Below are 21,836 nucleotides of genomic sequence, written 5' to 3' on the forward strand. Positions count from 1 at the left end.
ATAGCATTTAGCCAACCCAAGTACTGTCCCTCTTTTAATGAGGTTATTCATCCTGTTGACATTCCATGTCAATACCTTAAACTTGTGCATGACAGGTTGTGTATTGTTTGGATGCCAGCCCGAGGGAGTATCCCCGGGTCATGGAACCTGGTCCACCTATGATGTAGGGTAGTTATGTATAGTCTAGACGGACAGTGCTGTGCAGATAAGCTTGCATGGTGACAACAACTGAGGCCAAGCGGGCCAAAACCAATTTCCTCATATCCCACAACAGCCTGCCAACAGCCCCCCTCCCCATTCTACACTTCCACCCCAGAATCATCTGTTGATTAAAAAAAAAGAGAACAGAAGGGAGAGAGGCCAACAGAATGGTTTCTCCCACCCTTGAACAGTCCTATCATTGGAAAGCGGCACTGGATCAGGGCCCGCTGTGCCCCAGGACCCAACAGAGGTCAATTACATAAAGAATATATTGTTGCTGGGCAATGTAGAAACAGAGAAGAGTGTCACCAGTGATGGAAAGTCTTGATGTGCCATGAAGAGCGCACAGCTTTCATATCACACAGAGGGCATTGGCCTCAATTGTGTTCAGGGACTAGAGGGGTGGAATGAAGCTAGAGATACAATATCCGGTGGGCATAGTCCCCTCCCAACCCTCCCCTTTGGAGAAGCTCCAGTGTCCGCACCTGGTCTCCAAGAGTCTGAAATCCTCCTAGGTAGGCCAGCAAATTTCTGCATCCCTTATGTTTGTTACGCCTCTGGGGTTGGACCCTGGAACCATGTTGAATCACTCAGCTTGCTTCTCTGATCTTTTGTGTGTAGCTCAGGGAAACCCAAGGTCACACCTGCCCCTCTTGTGGGATGCGTGCATTCTAGCAGAGCCCGTTCCTGTACTCCCCGGGCTTTAGATAGACAGGAGGGCACCTCACCGACCTGCCCCCGGAATAGCTCCGGATTAGCTACTAGCAATCAACGGTGCCTTACATGGGTCTTCCTGCTGGCTTACTGACAACTTGTGTTTTTCCTTGTCGGGTGTTAACCTGAATGTGTGAAAACGTATATATGCTTTGTATCACTTGTATTTCGTTAGTCTCTTCTGCGCACCTCCATGGGTCGTGTAGACCGAGGCTTCCCTTGACAGGGCTTGTGTTTGATTGAGTAAACGGTTCGACCTTCTCCATTGCCGACTGCTTTATTATTCTTTTATGTTATATATGGGCTATTGGTAAGTATAGCCCGGCCTTGTAAAATTTTGATTACTTCAGTTGGCGACTCCGCGATAGGGTCGTCCCTTCCTGTAAACAGGAGCAGAATGGACAGCGAGGAGTTCTGGCCAAGTGGGTGGACAAACAGAATTTTGATCCGAAACACCCGTTTGTGGTAAGACAACTAGAGATACCGCCCTCGAGCCCAGTATCCCTCCAAGCTGCTGAAGACCCTACGCCGGAGTCCTACGGGCTTAACCCGAGAGAAGAACAGGCTGTGTCGGTCTGTCTAGAAATCTGCAGTGGAGAAGTCTGGATCGGCCTGAGTGCACCAGGTGAGTGAGCCTTTTGATTATATTAGGAAACGGACGCTTGGAAGAAGTGTTCACTTGGTAATAGCACTGGGCCAGGGACAGACTGATTTGCATATAGCCAGGTTCTGAGCTGGGATGGGGCAGTGAGATAAATAACGGTGATGGATCAAGCCCCGATCTTTGGACTGGGTAAGAGTGGTCTGTTTAACTCAGACACTCTGTTCATCACCACCCCTTTTCTAAATCGTTTTTGGCCACTATAGGTGTGGCAGGGTATACTCAGACATGAGTCCCTTTCTCACTGCTCCATCAGGATTCAAGCAAGCCGGGCCGAAGAAGGCTGAAATGCCAGAAACCGATCCCCGGTAGCTTGTCTCCTTTCTGGTGAAGAATTGGCTTGGTAGTTTAGTCTGCCCTGTTCCCATGATGCACTGGGCCAGGGACAGACTGATTTGCATATAGCCAGGTTCTGAGCTGGGATGGGGCAGTGAGATAAATAACGGTGATGGATCAAGCCCTGATCTTTGGACTGGGTAAGAGTGGTCTGTTTAACTCAGACACTCTGTTCATCACCACCCCTTTTCTAAATCGTTTTTGGCCACTATAGGTGTGGCAGGGTATACTCAGACATGAGTCCCTTTCTCACTGCTCCATCAGGATTCAAGCAAGCCGGGCCGAAGAAGGCTGAAATGCCAGAAACCGGTCCCCGGTAGCTTGTCTCCTTTCTGGTGAAGAATTGGCTTGGTAGTTTAGTCTGCCTTGTTCCCATGATGCACTGGGCCAGGGACAGACTGATTTGCATATAGCCAGGTTCTGAGCTGGGATGGGGCAGTGAGATAAATAACGGTGATGGATCAAGCCCTGATCTTTGGACTGGGTAAGAGTGGTCTGTTTAACTCAGACACTCTGTTCATCACCACCCCTTTTCTAAATCGTTTTTGGCCACTATAGGTGTGGCAGGGTATACTCAGACATGAGTCCCTTTCTCACTGCTCCATCAGGATTCAAGCAAGCCGGGCCGAAGAAGGCTGAAATGCCAGAAACCGGTTCCCGGTAGCTTGTCTCCTTTCTGGTGAAGAATTGGCTTGGTAGTTTAGTCTGCCCTGTTCCCATGATGCACTGGGCCAGGGACAGACTGATTTGCATATAGCCAGGTTCTGAGCTGGGATGGGGCAGTGAGATAAATAACGGTGATGGATCAAGCCCTGATCTTTGGACTGGGTAAGAGTGGTCTGTTTAACTCAGACACTCTGTTCATCACCACCCCTTTTCTAAATCGTTTTTGGCCACTATAGGTGTGGCAGGGTATACTCAGACATGAGTCCCTTTCTCACTGCTCCATCAGGATTCAAGCAAGCCGGGCCGAAGAAGGCTGAAATGCCAGAAACCGGTCCCCGGTAGCTTGTCTCCTTTCTGGTGAAGAATTGGCTTGGTAGTTTAGTCTGCCCTGTTCCCATGATGCACTGGGCGAGGGACAGACTGATTTGCATATAGCCAGGTTCTGAGCTGGGATGGGGCAGTGAGATAAATAACGGTGATGGATCAAGCCCTGATCTTTGGACTGGGTAAGATGGTCTGTTTAACTCAGACACTCTGTTCATCACCACCCCTTTTCTAAATCGTTTTTGGCCACTATAGGTGTGGCAGGGTATACTCAGACATGAGTCCCTTTCTCACTGCTCCATCAGGATTCAAGCAAGCCGGGCCGAAGAAGGCTGAAATGCCAGAAACCGGTCCCCGGTAGCTTGTCTCCTTTCTGGTGAAGAATTGGCTTGGTAGTTTAGTCTGCCCTGTTCCCATGATGCACTGGGCCAGGGACAGACTGATTTGCATATAGCCAGGTTCTGAGCTGGGATGGGGCAGTGAGATAAATAACGGTGATGGATCAAGCCCTGATCTTTGGACTGGGTAAGAGTGGTCTGTTTAACTCAGACACTCTGTTCATCACCACCCCTTTTCTAAATCGTTTTTGGCCACTATAGGTGTGGCAGGGTATACTCAGACATGAGTCCCTTTCTCACTGCTCCATCAGGATTCAAGCAAGCCGGGCCGAAGAAGGCTGAAATGCCAGAAACCGGTCCCCGGTAGCTTGTCTCCTTTCTGGTGAAGAATTGGCTTGGTAGTTTAGTCTGCCCTGTTCCCATGATGCACTGGGCCAGGGACAGACTGATTTGCATATAGCCAGGTTCTGAGCTGGGATGGGGCAGTGAGATAAATAACGGTGATGGATCAAGCCCTGATCTTTGGACTGGGTAAGAGTGGTCTGTTTAACTCAGACACTCTGTTCATCACCACCCCTTTTCTAAATCACTTGGTAATAGCAGTCTGCTTTTTGTTGGTGGTCGGGGAAGCCGGTCCACAAGGGAATCAGAGGGGTCTGACGCTGCGGCACAGGGGCTGCACGGGTAGACACCTCATGGATTTGTTTGGTAAATATTGGAGATAATACTTGGTGCCTCGCAGAGCACGGAGTGCTCGCTCGGCCAAACTCACTCCGGGGAAGCCCTGGGAGCAACTGGGTAAGCTAGGGTTCTGGAGCTTCGTGCCCCGAAATCCGGCCCAACCAGAATACGACCAGTGGATGACCAGTGAGTGGGTTTGTGGTTCTCCTGCCGAGTGGTCTCAGACCAGTCTACGGACTGTCTCATTTGTGGTTGAATTTCGGATTGGTCTGGAATTCTTTTGAATTGATTCCCCGAACGAGAGTCGACGGGCTCTGTTCGTTTCAGAAGACATGTCATTTGCATTTGAATTTGTATTGAGCTCATTGTAACCCTGACGCGCTTTACAGCACTTTACATGGTTGGAAAATAGGAGGAGTATGAGAGAGTGAATGGTGAAGAGAGCGCGCCCGCATGAAAGGAATGATTGAAATTTGTAAATGAGAATTGTGATATCATTATTGTCATGCCTTGTTTCAGCAAAATATGTTTTGGGTGCTGCTGTCTGAGAGGTGCTCCGCTGGAAGAAAGACAGCCTGCCCCTCCCGAGGGAAGCCCCAGTTTTGATATGTATGTTAAACATGGTCTTACACCAATTCTGTTTAATACCTGATGGCACAAATACACCAATGATAATACTGACTTGCAATGGCCTCTAACAGGGTCATTCGATGAGAAAAAGATTAATCACCTCCAAAATAAAATGTTAATGAAGAAAAGCCGCCAGTCGATGTTTGACTCCTTGAACCTATGGTTAAAGGAGGCTAAACGGCGACGGATAAGGGAGGAGAAATTGGGAAAGATTAAATCAGGACAGACTGTAACGCAGAAAGCCATAGCTTACGATAAAGGAAAGGTAGAAGAAAATATTGCCCAAATGGACAGACAGTTCAGTTTGGAAACTGATAAAAGTTATGTGGCACGACCCGATACCAGAGATGAGCTGGAGGACTTATTAGAAGCCCGTCCACCTCCTCCTTATGCTCCACAGGGTTTATATCCAGCAGTGCCTTTGGCCCGAATAGATCACCCTGGGGCTGCGTTAGTCATTAAGGACCCTATGGGAGCCGTGGCTACGGCCCCGTCTGATGGGTCTGTACGGAGTGTGCTACTCCCCCCTCCCTCACTGCGATTGACTACCTCTCCCTTGATTTCGTTACAACCGGACACGGTTGTTTCGTCCCCTTTGCATCCAGTATTTCTCTCTCCTCCGGCCCAGAGCGCTATAGATCCCCGAGCTTTGGCCACCTTAGATACCACGCCTAAGCGTCTTAGGTCGGATTTGAGTGATCAACTGACTTTTACTAGATCCTCGTTAGGTATGGAGGAAAGAAGGACTATATTAAATCAGGCATCCCAATGGATGCGGAATGCCATTTATACAATGGAGGACATTTGGAGTACCATGAAAGATTTTTAACCCGTTGCACAGCAACTAGTCTTAGAGAACATAGCGATTCGACTAATTTCGCCATGGGAACAGTGTTTTGAGGAAGGGTTCCCTCCCCAAATACTGAGGGATATAAAAGATCGAGCCCACAAATTCCAATTGCAGTCTGATGAAGTATATCAGAATGTAGCAACTCTCTTACATTATTGAGAACTAATGCATCGGAAATGTGCCGATTGGGGAACCCAGAATCCTATGAGAGAGGTACACCCTCTCTTCTTTCCAGAATTACCGGAAATAAGGGACGCAGGGGGCAACGTTACCAGAGCGAGGGTGGACGCAAGGCTTCAGGAACAATGGGTTTATACCCCTTGGAAACAAAGCGAGGTTCTTACATTAAAAGCGCAGCTCCCTGACCCCCGTAAGAATCCCACAGCTTATTATAAGGAATTGGCCGAGGCCGCCAATTCCGCTGTTATGACTATAGCTGACATTGAGTTATTTTTTGGCCTTTTGATCCCGGTTGATATCTGGAGGCAGATACATGATATAGATCATGTTCCCGAGCTAGGGGGGACATGGGATCAACTGAAGACTTGGGATAAGGAACGGAAACCTGGAGAGAAACCCCGAGATGAAGTTTTAGCAGTACCAGATAAAATTATTACATTTATGCAGACCTTCCTCCCTCCTAAGAAAATAGATTGGGATAAATTAACAGCTTGTAAACAGAAGAAGGATGAAAGTGTGTTGGATTTCTTCACCAAGTTTGAGAAAACATTCATAGATTTTAGTGGACAGGATCTATCCACAGATGGGAGGATACGACTGTTCGTAAATAGATTTGTGACAAATCTGTTGCCAGAGATTATGTCCCGCCTCCAGGCAGCTGAGAGTACATGGACCACGGCCACCCCGTCCGTGATCCTCAGTATGGCTCAATATTATGAGCATTGAGTAAATGAAAGTAAGGAAAAGACTGAAAAGAAGACGAAAGATTTAAAGACAAGAGTTTTGTTGCAGCAAGTTAGTAGAGGACACAATGCGGGACGTGGTGGGCGTGGTTCCTCCCAAAGAGGTATAGCTGCAGGCAGAGGAAGAGGAGGTCCCCCGAATATCGGCATTAATCAATGCTCATATTGTAAACAGGAGGGGCACTGGAGAGCGGACTGTCCTTTGTTGGTGGCAAGAAACGGCCCCAGTAGGGGACGAGGACGGGGCCGGGGAAATATGGATCAAAATAGCTTGTGACAAGAGGAAGAGGATTCTCGAAAAAAATTATTTTGACAGCCCACAAAATAGGCAGTACTATAACGAGAATTATAGAGAGGACGGGTATGATGGACAAGACTATGCATGAGACAGCCAGGGACAGAGAGGGGGCCACATTACAGTACCAGTTGACCAAGAGGGACCTTATGTACAAGGGGAACTGTTCGGTGCATCAGGAAAATTCCTATTGGATACTGGAGCAATGAATAGTTCAGTTACTCATACAATGGTCCCAGGGGCTGCTCTGTCTGGCCAAAAGAATGTATCAGTAGGTTTCTCTGGAATACCTGTGGTTACTCCCGTTTCTAAGCCTTTGCCTTTCACTGTAGGGCCTATTTCTATACATTCACCCTTTCTGTTGACATCAAATTGTGGGGAGAACCTTTTGGGTTTGGATATTTTGAAGAAATTACATGCTCAGATTTATTGTTCCCCGGATGGTGTGTATCTGACGATGCAGAAACCTTCCTTGACGGACGCTCAGTATTTTGCAAAAAGTGAACGCATTCCCCCCGAATTTTCTACAATTCCTCAGACACTGTGGGCTACAGGGGACATTGATGTTGGTCTGTTAAAGATAGCCCAGTGTCCATCACCCTGAAACCTAATGCGCAGCTGCCTCGCATTCCACAGTATAAAATTTCACCAGAACGTGAACAGGCTATGTTACATATTATTCGCAACCTTATACAGAAGGGGGTAGTGGAAGAAACAGCGGCGAATACTTGTAATAGCCCGATTTAACCGATTTTGAAGAAAGCCCCAGTTGATGGTGCCCCAGATTATAAGAACACATATCGTTTTGTAATTGACCTTCGAGAGGTTAATAAAATAGTGGTTCCACAGTATCCAGTGGTACCCGATATAACTGCTATTTTGACTATGATTCCTCCCACAGCTCAGTACTTCTCTGTGATAGATTTGAAGAATGCCTTCTTTAGCATCTCGATTCATCCAGATAGCAGGCATATCTTCGGATTCTCATTGGCTGGCCGAAGTTTTAGATTTACACGTGCCCCCCAAGGCTATACCGAGAGTCCTGGTATTTATAGCCAAGCCCTAAAGGCAGTTCTTGATGAATTAATTTTGCCAGCCGGGAATACAATTATTCAGTACGTAGATGATATTCTGGTGGCCTCTGATACTAGAGAGGGATGCAAAGAGGCTACGGTTAAATTGTTACACCATTTGGCTAAGAAAGGAAATAGTGTCCCTTTCTAAATTCCAATATTGTCGACAGGAAGTGACCGACTTAGGCCATTTCCTGACGAAAGCGGGGAGGCGATTAACTCCTGAACGAATATCTGTTATAATTAAGATGTCTGTACCTCTTACTCAGCGTGATGTTCGTGCTTTTCTTGGCATAACCTCTTACTGTTGCCAATGGATTCCTAACTATTCACTTCTCTCTAAACCCTTGTTGCAATTGACAACCAAAGATGTGCATGAACCCCTGCCCTGGACGGATGAATGTCAAGAAGCCTTTGAATCTTTGAAATCTGCTCTTTGCTCTGCACCTGTGTTGGGAACCCCAGATTATCGGAAGCCCTTTTCACTTTATGTGCACGAGGTAGACGGGTGTTCTTTGTCAATGTTAACTCAGACTTTTGGGGGAAAACAAAGGCCCTGTGCATTTTTCTCTTCGGTTTTAGATACTGTTGCTCGAGCACTCCCAAGTTGTCTGAGGGCCACTGCTGCAGTAGCACTGGCCATCCGACAATCAGAAGGAATAGTCCTGAACACTGACCTCACAGTCATGGTACCGCATGCTGTGGATATTCTTTTAAATAGAACTAAGACCCAGCACCTGACGAGTGCTAGATTGACAGGATATGAATTGACATTATTTGCCCCTCACATTACCATTAAAAGATGTGCTACTTTGAACCCCGCCACACTTTTGCCTCTCCCTGAGAAGGATAAAAGAGTTGATGTCCATGATTGTGTATTTAGAACAGAAGAAGAAACAAATGGGCGTGTAGATTTAACTGACACCCCTTTACTTGAGCCAGAAGGGGAATTGTATGTGGATGGCTCTTGCTTTAAGTTACCAGATGTCATTGCAACAGCTGCGTATGCCATTACAACTTTGAAGACAGTAGTGGAAACCGTAAGGATTTCACACCATTCAGCCCAAGCAGCTGAACTAATAGCCTTGTTAAGAGCCTGTGAATTAAGTGAAGGTCTGAGAGTGAATATTTATACAGACAGCCAGTACGCCTTCGGCATTGCCCATAGTTTTGGGAGGCTGTGGAGGGAGAGGGGTTTCTTTACTACGCATGGCCAGAAAATTCAACATGGCCCCTTGATTGATCGATTACTATTTGCTTTGACATTACCAAAGAAGTTAGCTATTGTTAAATGCAGTGCTCACAAGAAAGTTGTAGATTCTACTGGAATGGGAAACGCCTTTGCCGATTCAGTAGCAAAGGAAACGGCTCAGGCTAAAGGAAGTCCCATGTTTCCTAGTACATCTGCCCGATGGACCACCGAAACATCCCTTTTTGACAATACTATTGAAAGTGTGAAAGAGTTACAGAAGGAAGCAACTATGGAAGAGATGCAGAGGTGAGAACAGGAGATTGGGAAACTAGACAAGAATGAATGTTGGATAGACCGATCTGAGAAGCAGCGATGGTTGCTCCCTAATGCCTTGGTATATGCAGTAGTAACCATGGCGCATGGCCCGGCCCACATAAGTGCAAAAGGAATTAGTGCAGTATTAGACCCAGTATGGAATAATCCGAACATTTCCAAAATAGCAGCCCACATTGTTAAATATTGCCCAGTGTGTTTACAACATAATCCTGGAGGTAGAGAAACTGTTTTGAGTGGCAATTTTGCTCCGCCATCTTTGCCTTTTGAAGTTATACAGATAGATTACATACAAATGGAATGTGTGAATAATTTGAAGTATGTATTGGTGGTGGTATGTGCTTTTAGTAAATGGGTCGAGGCCTACCCCACCAAAGATGCCACTGCAATCGCTACTGCTAAAGTCCTAATCAAGGAATATTTCCCTAGATACTGTTTGCCCCGAATTATCTAGTCAGACAACGGGCCCCATTTTAATGCCTTACTTGTACAAAGTGTTTGTGATGGATTAAAAATAAGGCAGAAGTTCCATGCTACTAGACATCCACAGTCAGCGGGCTTGGTAAAAAATATAATGGTATCTTGAAGCTCAAAATGGCCAAAATCTGTGCAGACACCAGATTAAAGTGGCCTGATGCCCTCCCATTGGCCTTATTGTCCCTTAGAACGACCCCTCATACTAGAACCGGTTTGTCTCCTTATGAGGTGATTTTCGGACGTCCCGCAAATGTGTGGGGAGTCCCCAGGCCCAGATCGTTTAGGGATATTGATTATCCGTTGATGACAGATTACCTTTATGCTTTGACTAAAGATCTGCGTTCTATTCATCAACAGGTATCGGACACATTGCAGCCACTACCGGAGGGTCCTGGACATCGTTTGGAGCCCGGCCAGTGGATAGTGGTGAAGAATTATCAACGGATGTCGAGTTTGGAGCCCAGGTGGTCCGAGCCTTACCAGATCATCTTGGTCACGAGGACGGCGGTGAAGGTGCATGGCCGAAAACACTGGATCCATGTTAGCCACGTGAAGCGCCTGCCGCTGCCCCTGCCTTCTGATCGGCAGAGCAAAGACGGAGTGCCGAGTCAGGAAGGAGAGTTGATCAAAAGCTTTGTGCCCTTTTCGGATGCTCAGGAAATAGGGCAATCAAGTAAAGTGTTGCCTGAAGAAGAAAGTGAGACAGCTCAGACAGAAGCAACTGCCAGTCCCGAGGCATCACAGGGGGTGACCGAGTCTGTTACCCATGCCACTGAATTGTTTTCCGACCAGGAGCAACCTGGCCGTTGTCGATACGATCTGCGGCCCCGAAAACAGCGCGGTACCCCACTCTCAAATGGAAGAAATTAGACCAAGACTTTGTGTTGAAAAACCTTGAGTAGAGTGATTGGGGTACTGAGCGAGACACTGGACTGAACTCGCAGAGAGCTTGGAACATTGTGTTAATAAGGCTCTGTTCAGAAAGAAAGACTGATAAAAGGGCCGCGATCGTACCTTTGAAATGTGAAAATTTGCTTTTCCTTTGATGAGCGATAAGGGTCTGCCTGTGAGGCTCTAGAAAACGGACACAGGGAGAAGATCCCTTTGTGGGAAGAAGAAACCCTCTGGTGGTGTGCGTGCTTTGTGGATACAAAGATTAGTTTTGGACTTTTAGCAAGGGACCGAGATAGATTTGGACTTATAGAGAGTATGTTTCCTTTTGCTCGATTTATGATGGAGGATGAACTACCACTTGCCCCTCGACGTCATGTTCATAATATGCAACTGTTTTCCGGATGGCCCACCAGAGTGAAGGTGGCATTCATTGCTTTTATTGTTATAATTACTATAAAAATAATGTGTGTGTTTGTATACTTGAAATTTCAGCATCCAGTGCAGACATTGTTGAAAACTACTCCTGCCCCGGAAGAACATCTCTTTTATTCTTTGCCTCCGCATAAGGCTAGGCATAGGGAAACTTATTCAAAGAATGTTTTTATTGAAATGTTGCATCAGACACATAGTACCACAAACAAAACAAATTGTTGGGTTTGTGGCTTGTTACCTTCAGTCATGCATGAGCATGAGTTATTCATCTCCCTCCCTTTATTCTATTTATCTAGCTGTGAAGCATGTTGGCAATTGTTATCGTTAATGTATTCACACTATGTTGCAAATCCCAAAATATATTCAGAAAGGGATTATGAAGCCATTTTGAAGTATATAGAGCGACACCAACGATTTGATGCTGAAGGGGATGAAGGTCAGGGTTCCTTAGAGCCAAATGCCTGTATGAATGTATATACTGATTCCAAAAATGATACCTGGTTGCAGGAAGAAATGCAGGATTTTGAACTTTTTAATTCTACTTTGTATTTCCAGCATTTTAAGGATAATGTTACAAATGATAGAGCCCTGCCGATCCCCATAATAAAGGCCACCTCTCTGCTCTGTATTAGGGGGCGAGGTCACATTAAGGTAGGAAGTAGCACCTGTAATTATACCTATACATTGTAGACCGACAGTCCTCCCCCGAAGATCACTCCCCCTAATGTATATTTTGTATGTGGGGAAAATGCTTATACTTGGCTACCTCGAGGATGGGCAGGACGGTGTTATCTTTCCTTTCTTATCCCCCTGTATATATTGCCCCTTCTGATTACAATAAGACCCATCGGCTAGTAAAAAGAGAGGTAGAATCTAATCGGACTATTAGGAGCTATGATACTGGTAGTACTGATCAGACAGATACCTCGTTGCAGCAGTTTGAAGACATTTCAAAGGGCCTGGTTCCATTCTGGGGTCCAATTTTCAATAGTGGGAATATCAGACGCTTGTCTAGAATAGTGGAAAATGTGGTTCAAACCACGACAGAGATATCGACCAACCTTACCGTCGAACTTCAGGCTACGAGGCTCGTTTCTCTTCAAAATCGGATGGTGTTAGACGTCATCCTAGCGGATAGGGGTGGAGCTTGCCGCGTGATCGTCAGCTCTTGTTGCGTTTTTATTCCCAATTCGGCCCCTACCATACATTAGCTAGCGAGATTCATGAAGAGAACGGCACTTGGTCCCTTAGTGGATGGTTCTGGGGCCTCATGGCTACTTGGGGTTGGAAGACATTTATGATCCTAGCAGGAGCATTTGGGGTTATTTTCACATGTTGTTTGTGCCTCCAATGTGGCCCAGCATGTTGTACTTTTTGTGCAACTAGGATAACGTCTGCTCTGACCCTTTCTCGGCAGGAAAAGATAAAGAAACAAATGACTCAGAAAGAGGTAACAGACCTCATGCAGATTGATGAAGGGGTGTTTTTGAAATGAAGTAGTCATATTGGCCATAGCAGGCCAAAAGGGCCGTCTGTTGGGATATAAAATCATATATATTCATGATTGGCCCACTATGTACCATATAACTATATATGCATATGAATAACCATATAGTATCCCGCAATATATGTATGTTTTACATTTGATTCATGTAGGCCCATCTAGACCTATTGATATAACCAGGACTACCTTGTTTCGTTTCTCAGTGTTCATGTACTGCTTCCCAGAAGTCACGTGTATTAGTTCTTGGTACGAAACCATTTTGAATCACTCAGCTTGCTTCTCTGATCTTTTGTGTGTGGCTCAGGGAAACCCAAGGTCACACCTGCCCCTCTTGTGGGATGCATGCATTCTAGCAGAGCCCCTTCCTGTACTCCCCGGGCCTTAGATAGACAGGAGGGCACCTCACCGACCTGCCCCCGGAATAGCTCCGGATTAGCTACTAGCAATCAATGGTGCCTTATATGGGTCTTCCTGCTGGCTTACTGACAACTTGTGTTTTTCCTTGTAGGGTGTTAACCTGAATGTGTGAAAACGTATATATGCTTTGTATCACTTGTATTTCGTTAGTCTCCTCTGCGCACCTCCATGGGTCGTGTAGACCGAGGCTCCCCTGACAGGGCTTGCATTTGATTGAATAAACGATTCGACCTTCTCCATTGCCGGCTGTCTTATTATTCTTTTATGTTATATATGGGCTATTGGTAAGTATAGCCCGGCCTTGTAAAATTTTGATTCCTTCAGAGATCAGAAGATACGGAACTCTCGCAAAGTCCAAAGTTTTAACTTAGAATGCAGTGTCACTAGTACTACTGCTTAGGAGGTCTTAAAATCCTGTTAAGTGGAGGGGTCTACCACTCTGCTCCTGCATTAAGCTTCGTAGTTTAATCTAGTTTTGAGTTATCATTACCCGGGCAATAGATGCTTCCTCAAAAGAAGTATAGGGTGGGGGGTTGGTTGGGAGGATGGATAGGGACCTGTTTTTGTTATAGTTTTTCCTTTTAGCTGCAACACTTGGCATAACATTCTCGATACGCATTAGCACCACTCTCAAGATGGGGCAAGGTGCCCCCATATATTCCCAGGCCCTAGAAACTCAAGTCCAATGGATAGCCAATTCAAACTGCCCCACGCACCTACACTTAATCAACATGGCTGCATTCCTACGAGTCCTCTCCTGGAACGTCAACGGGCACCTGGATAAGGCGGAATGCACAGAGTTATTAAAGTATTCACAGGGATACACCCCGGATGTCATCTTGCTACAGGAGACGCATCTCGTGGGACATCACTGCCCCTTCCTAGTGCGTCAGGGGTTTGACAGAGTTTGGCACTCAGGGTCCACACAGGGTTCCCACGGAGTGGCGATCCTCCTGTGGCGCTCCCTTCCCTTCATACCTGTCAGAGAAATCAGGGATCCTCAAGGCCAATTTCTGGCCCTTACGGGCCCCTAGGAGGTGCTATTATCAATCTGGTATCACTCTACCTGCTTCCAGTGACCCTTGAGCCCACACTTTGTTCTACTGTAGATGTAATATTCTCCCTTCCGCAGGGTCAGACAGTGATTGGGGGGACTTCAATACAGTCTTAGAACCAACCAAAGATGCCACTGGGAGATCCTCCTCCAATAGAAAGCTGAGCGCCAAGCGACATGCGGACTGGACATCCAGACTAGGCCTACGCAATGTGTGGCGAACATGGACTCCCAGGACACTCCAGTACACCCACACCTCCACCGCACACCACACCCACTCCTGCATTGGTCTATTGTTTATGCCTGCTCTGAGTGCTATGTGGTCACCAATATTCAAATCCTAACTCGTGGCATATCTGATCACTTTCCCCACTTCCTCCACGTGGGAGGTCCTACAGGAACCCAACGTCCCATTTAGAGACTTAACACCTGGTTCCTGCAGGACCACAACTATGAGCAGGCTATTTGGGCAGAACGCTAACAATATTTCCAGACAAATGAGAGCACAGTACACTCCCAGAGTACACTATGGGCAGCGGGCAAGGTCACATTCAGAGGCTATGCCAAGGGATATCACAAACACAAACGGTAAAACAACCTTTCCAAACTAGAGCAGAACACTGCTACAGTGAGTGGGGAAACTGAGTGCCGACAACTAGATCTTCTATAGGAAAAAATACGCCACATATCGCTTGAATCAGCCAAGTGGATATGGAGGTCCTCTACGGCCTGAGTCTATGGCTGGATAGTTCCAGCGATCATCGAAAACAGGGAGGCACACATCGCACTCCTGCAGCAGTCACGCAGATCTTTGCAGGCTACTAAATGTTGCTCTACTCAGCAGGTCGATCTCGGACATCCGACTCCAGCCCCCATTTCCTACATGGTGTTCCCCTCCGTAGACTGTCGGAACCAGAGGCACAATGCCTAGACCAGGGGTCTCCAACCTTTTCACTAATGAGCGCTTCTTTTGTTCCACGGAAATCATCCTGTGCAACCAAAATTATCAGTGCTGTACACTTAGGACTAGTACATTAGTGGCCACCCTCTGAAAAATTACCAGCAATGATCATTTCTATGCAGGAATGTAAAAACAAGCTTAGTCCGTTTGGAATACCTCTACAAGGGTAATTCATGACATCCACAGCTGCAATGCCCCCTAGCACAAAGGGATTATTGTTAGTAATAACTCTCTCAATGCTGCATGATTTATGATTTAAATATCCACTTTAAATATATTTTTGAAATTATGGGTTCTGAAAATACACAAATTTTCATCTCAAGTACACACTTTTCAATTTTGGCACACACTCAATTTAACCAAGCAAAAGTTTCTACGTTGGCATGCTGGGCTGCACACAGGAGAGCTACTCACAGGTATTTGGAGAGATAGTAGTAGCTCACAAGCTACTGGTTGGAGAAGCCTGGCCTAGACCAATTCATCATGCTAGATGAGATTGAGGAGGCAATCTTATCAGTCGCTGCTGCGAAGACACCCGGCGCGGACTGATTCCCAGCGGAGTATTATGTGACATTCCGGGAAACCCTTGTACTGCGTCTTCATGCCCTATATGAGGAGGTGGTAGAGAAAGGCGCCTTTCCCCAGAAATTGACATGGCTACTGTTGTGGTCATTCCCAAAACGGACCTCCCATCAGCCTCCTGTTCGCACTACAGATGGCCCTCAGCGCCATGAGACCCTTCGGTGATTAGTTCACGCTTTACAAATACCAGGTTATAGGTTATTATACCACCACCCGATCTCTCTCATTAACACTGAAGTCAAAATCTATGCGACTATCCTTGACACATGCCTTAAACCGGTACTCAATAGCCTCATACATCCTGAACAATGCGGCTATATGCCGCATTGCAGCACGAGACACTGCCTGCCATGCCTGCATGTGGCACAGGCTCACCGCCACCTGCTCCCCCGTACCTACCTTTGCTACTAATCGACTTCGAAAGAGCCTTCGACACAGTTGATTGACAGTACTTGCAGAGTGTGTCTATGACTGTGCGCCACACATTGAGGAAAACGGGTCGAGCGAGCGCTACATTGAAGGGAGCCAAGGAATACTGCAAGGAAACGTGACAACTAAGACCAGAGAGCACATACGAGTAGGCGGTGAATTAATAACAGGCTGAAAGAATTGCCTGGCAATGAAGAGAGAAAGCAAATAAGTTGCATAACGAACGAAATTGCAGGTTTACCTTACAACCAGCTGTGAAAATTGCTAAGGAGACCTTATATTAAAAAAAAACTTTACCGCATTGGCAGATAAGCCCAATGTTGGAAACTAAGATGCCCTGATGAGAGCCCACAAAGGCAACAGTGTGGCTTGAAACACGTCGGCACAGCGAGAGTTCCGCTGAGTCAAATTAAAGTGCCACTAAAGCGCTTACATAAATAATATAGGATTGACACTTTGGAAAGACGCTGCATTAATAATTTGAAAATGAAATTTATTGTGCAATTGGATTGAATAACAAAGAGCATATATTTTTGCTCCACATTGGTTTTTGTTTCTTAATGTGGTTGTACTATGTATAGTAAGGTTTATTGTGTATAGTATTAGAAAATCCCATTAAGTGGGAAGGCTTGAATTGTTTGTATATGTAAATGTGAGTTTTTGTAAAGTATTGTGATAAACGTGTGTAAACTGTGTATGTGGTTCTGAGGAGAACAGAGTCCTTTTATCTAAAAAAAAATGAATTTTTGAAAAAACTGGGTGATTAAATAACCCAATCACAAACAGAAGTTAGCGTGGTTTGTTCATAAGTAATTGAAATATAAGTGACAAGGAGACCAGGTCATTATTATTGATACTATTTGAAAAAGGCCCTACCTGGTTCCGGTCTATTGGGCCTATCCCCCCCAGTTTATCTATATGAGGAGGTGGCAGAGAAAGGCGCCTTTCCCCAGAAATTGACATGGCTACTGTTGTGGTCATTCCCAAAACGGACCTCCCATCAGCCTCCTGTTGGCACTACAGATGGCCCTAAGCACCATGAGACCCTTCGGTGATTAGTTCACGCTTTACAAATACCAGGTTATAGGTTATTATACCACCACCCGATCTCTCTCATTAATACTGAAGTCAAAATCTATGCGACTATCCTTGACACATGCCTTAAACCGGTACTCAATAGCCTCATACATCCTGAACAATGCGGCTATATGCCGCATTGCAGCATGAGACACTGCCTGCAATACCTGCATGTGGCACAGGCTCACCGCCACCTGCTCCCCCGTACCTACCTTTGCTACTAATCGACTTCGAAAGAGCCTTCGACACAGTTGATTGACAGTACTTGCAGAGTGTGCTGGAGAAAGCAGGATTTGGCCCACACTTCCGGAAACTGGTAAGGATGCTTTACTCCAATCCGTCTGCTAGGGTACTAATAAACTGGACATTCTCGATTTTCTTCCCTATCAGGAGAGGTATGAGAAAGGACTACCCTCTATCTCTCTTCCTCTTCGCTCTAGCAATAGAGGCGCTCACCCGCCTCATCTGGTGGCAATGGCAGGGATCCCACGAGGATCGCGTCGCCCTATATGACAATGATGTTCAACTCTTCCTTGCCAACCCGTTATGCTCAGGTCTCTGATGCCTCCATATCCTTCAGCTATTCAGAGAGGCATCAGGCTTGTGCCTGAATCCAACCAAATCATCTTTGGTGCCTTTCCACATGTCAAAGGTATGTGTGGACTGGCAGACAAATATCCCCATATGATGCCTCACCTTTAAATATCTTGGCATCTGGGTGGCGCTCCTCTCAGAACTTACCTGGTCCCTTAACATTAACCCTCTAATCAAATGAACAAAAGAGGACCTCCGCAGATGGCAACCCCTCCCCCTTAATCTCCTTGGTAAGATCTCCTTGTTCTAGATGATGGTGCTTCCAATTCGTAATCCAGAACCTTCCACTCCATCTTCCCCGTATATGGTTCCCCGGGTTAGACAGCATGATCACACCATTTCTCTGAGGAAACTTGAGGCCATGCATGGACCTTGCCCACTGCCAACGGACCCCGTACGACGGGGGTATGGGAAAGACAAACATTTTCCTGTACCACTTGCTTCCTGGTGATATAATTCTCCGGGGATTGGTCCCACCCGGCCTACTGTCTGGAACTGGAGACCTTCAGGTTCTCCCGGATCCCGGATCTAGGCTATGCTCTATTGGACCTGATCGCTCACACTGTCCCAGCAGTGACTCGAGCAACCCTGCTTGCATCGCGCTTCATGCTGCTGTAAACTCAATGGGAGGCTAAACTCACATTACAGACACCCCTGTGGCATGGCACCTGGCTGTTAGAGGTGGAGGCACTGGAAGATTGTCGATAGTAAGACCTGATCGGGATAACGCACCTAGGAGATGTGTGGAAAGGGGGACATAATACGCTCTTTTCAATACTTGCATGACACTTACTTGCTACACTCCACTCAATTCTATAAATATCTACAGCTCGGACATGCCATAACCCTTTGTGCGCCTGCAGGTGCTACATTCCCAGATTTAAGCCCAATAGAAACCAAAATCCTTATGGGAAATCTAGGAAAGGGAGAAGTATCTCAGATTTATTGTTCCCTGGTTAACAATTCCCCATCCACCTTAGACTCTCAAAGAATCGCGGAAACCAATGGCTGGGCTCTCTTGAGGAAGAAGACTAGAGAGATGCCCGGATGGCCCCCGAGTAACTACCATATCTGCTAAGCTCCACCTAATCCAAATATACTACCTCCCCTGTACATACCTCACCCCTGTACGCCTGCATCGGGCTGGCTTTCTTCCTACCCCCAAATATCGGCGATGTGCGATAGAGCCTGCAGATTTTTACCATATGGTTTGGTCCTGCATCTCCCTCAACCAATATTGGACAGCAATAGCAGCAGAATTGGACACCACACAGGGTTGGAAGGTACCACTCAGTCCCTTAGCCTGTATCCTGGGTCATGGAGGTGTTAGACGGCTCCCCTGCTGATAAAGTGTTCTTGGGGGCGGCTACCATGGTGGCCAAAAGGGACATTGCGGCCATCTGGAAAGACCCTGCCCCGACCATCTCTACATGGTGCAAAGGAGTGAACTGGTGCGCCATGCAGGAAAAAGCACTGTACGAGGCGAGAGGATGTTCTGCCAAATAAGATCACATATTGAGCAAATGGCCAGGACTGGCGAACTAATGACACTCTAGCTGGGCGTGGGTAACCTTAGGACCCACACTGCAGTAAAACCAGTTATGTAAATATTGAGTAACACCTGGGAAAATCTGAAAATGTATTATATGCCATAGTGAAATGAATTATTGTGCTGTTGTTTTAAACAACCATAACATTTGATTTTCAAAAAGATCATTAACCAGCTTTTTTCAAGTTTTGCTTGAGAGGAGGACCCACCCTGGACCCTACGTTTGTCCATTAAGCTTTCTTGCGTCACTTGCTACATAAAAGTCATAACCAACTTTTATGCCACACCACTTTCAAATGACACAAGCCGCCACTGGTATGCCCTATACAGTATAATAAAAGGTTTGAGTTTGAACAGCTCATCAGGCCTCGAAATCATAAAAATGTTACCAGATCTGCAGGTCTAGTGACTTAAATAATCTACTCAACCTAATTGCAATGCTCTTGATCCATAAACTGTTTTCAAATGATGTGATCCTGTGCAAATATTTTAATTCATTAAGTAGCCATTTTCTTAATTACCACATATGAAAGCATCTTCAAATATGTGTGTTCAGCATATCTGCTGTACAAAAAACTATTTTGATTTGACAGACTAAACTTTTGCTCCATGTACAATACAAATCCAGCCACATATAGAATACACATGACCCGTCTTGCCTCTTAGCTCATCAACAGCATTGTCATCAGAGGAGGGGCAGGCCCGTTTGTCAAATCATGTTTAAAACCTATCACTTAGAATAAACACATAGCTGAAGCATGAAGTTGTAGCATACTGTCATTTGCAATCAGCAGATTTTACATTCAAATGGCCACAAAAGACCCACTGACAAGCGGTTTTACGGAAAAAACGATATAGTGTACAAACCATAATGTCTGGGAATCAAGTTTCTGTAACTATTTGTAATTTGCACATCACCAAGTGAAGTGTTTTGATTTTTTTTGCTCCTCTTAAAATCTTTGTCCGCATCATATTTCTTAATTCCAAACAAATTTGCTTGCCTAATTCCTAAAACTCACTCGACAAAAACCTCTAATTGTAGTAAGAGAAAGAAAAATAAACTCAATTTTCCAAGCAGCAATTATTAATAAGACAAACTGACATTTGGCCTCTTTCCTTGAAGAGACAGCTGATGTGTAAATATAAAAACAGGATTTAAAGACAGCTGTATTGCTTATTTACTTTTTGAATGAACAGAGCACCAGTTCCTTTCTAGAATATGTTCACCCACAAGAACGGACCAGAAGGTGCTAAAAATAGCTTGACCCAATAAAATCTAACTCGTCGTGGCAAGTAGATTTTTCAAGACCTGTGCATTCCGGGAGACAGTGGTGCGGTTGACCAGAATCACATCCCAATCCATGCTGCTGCATTCCCTGCCTAAGTCCTCGCCCCCCCCCCCCCCCCCCAGTCGCAAAGCAGGTGTTTTCGCGCATCGCTCTGGCAAGTCATGTGACTAGGTGGCATCCCTTACCCAGGAGGTGTCAATATTGGCGTACCTCATGTGTGCATGGTTGGGGATGTAGTGACCCCCAGTGCGATTGAATTTTATACGAGGAACTGCCCGGGGGAGTCAGTATGGTCGCTCAAATCTGCAAACGGAATGAGCGCAGTGACAGAGAAAAGGTCCCCCAAGGTATGAATGCCTGGACATTAGCCGACAGTGTGAGGTAGGCACGCCCTCTAGGTGTTCTGAGCAGTGGAAGCAGAGGGGCATATGGCACCAAGGTGTTAGTGAGGCGCAAACAACGGCGGGAGAAGTGCAGTGCTACAGACCGGAGACGCTTGAGCGGAATGGGAGCTTCAACCAGAGGATGGAAGAGGAGAAGCAGGTGCACCAGCAACCCGGCATTTCTTGCTGTCCTCCAGCACTGCTGTGCAATGGTAGATCTGAATGCCAAGGTAGGGGAATGTGTCCGGCTGCCACTGCACCATTGTCTCAGCCAGCCGGGGTACAGGGTCTGTTTCCCCTGCTAGCAGAGGGGGAGAAGAGGCAAGACTTGTCCCAGTTGATGCATAGACATGAGACAGCAGCACAGGATGTACACAGATGCTCAGTTGCAGGCGAAGGATGTATTGTACGTAAAGGAGCGTGTCAAAGGCATAGAACGGGACAGCATGGATGCTGTCTTCCAACAGAATATCCCAGTCGTATCCCTGGGCCTGCAGTTTGTGTTTCAGGTTCTCCATAGCCAGGGAGAAAAGAAGTGGAGAGAGGGGACAGCCCTGGCAACCAATGTGTATGCTCTCGCAGATATACCTGCCAGACTTGACCCAGTGTATAGGAGGTTGAGGAACCCAAGCATGTGAGGACCCAGGCTGAATTTGGACAGGATGGTGAAAAGAATAGCTCACCTTCAAGGAGTAATGGCCTTCTCCAGGTCTAGCACCAGGGGGCTCGATTGTGGCCATCGACCTGGTGCCTGCTCCAGGACCCACAAGAGATGGCAGAGGATTAGGGATGTGCTACGGCTTGGGGCAAAGCCATTTTGGTCTTTGTGGACCAGCTGCAGGATCAATGGGGTCAGCCTGCTCGCAAGTATTTTTCCAAAGATTTTATTGTCTGTATTGAGCATTGTTAAGGGTATGTAGGTACCAAGGTTGGACAGGTTGTGGTCTGGTTTAGGGATGGAAAATATCAGCACTTCC

General features: G+C 46.3%; 1 long non-coding RNA gene across 1 annotated transcript in view; it reads left to right on the plus strand.

Annotated features, from left to right (window-relative positions):
* LOC147703138 (uncharacterized) overlaps positions 1 to 13,182 on the plus strand; it is a 113,544-nt gene extending 100,362 nt beyond the window's left edge. Inside the window, exon 2 of the long non-coding RNA XR_015297282.1 lies at positions 10,052 to 13,182. This is a non-coding gene — a long non-coding RNA (uncharacterized LOC147703138). The remainder of the gene's footprint in view (positions 1 to 10,051) is intronic.
* The last annotated feature ends 8,654 nt before the right edge of the window (positions 13,183 to 21,836 follow it).

The sequence above is a fragment of the Lissotriton vulgaris genome, chromosome 7 (assembly GCF_964263255.1).
Source record: "Lissotriton vulgaris chromosome 7, aLisVul1.2, whole genome shotgun sequence".
NCBI classification, from domain to species: domain Eukaryota; kingdom Metazoa; phylum Chordata; class Amphibia; order Caudata; family Salamandridae; genus Lissotriton; species Lissotriton vulgaris.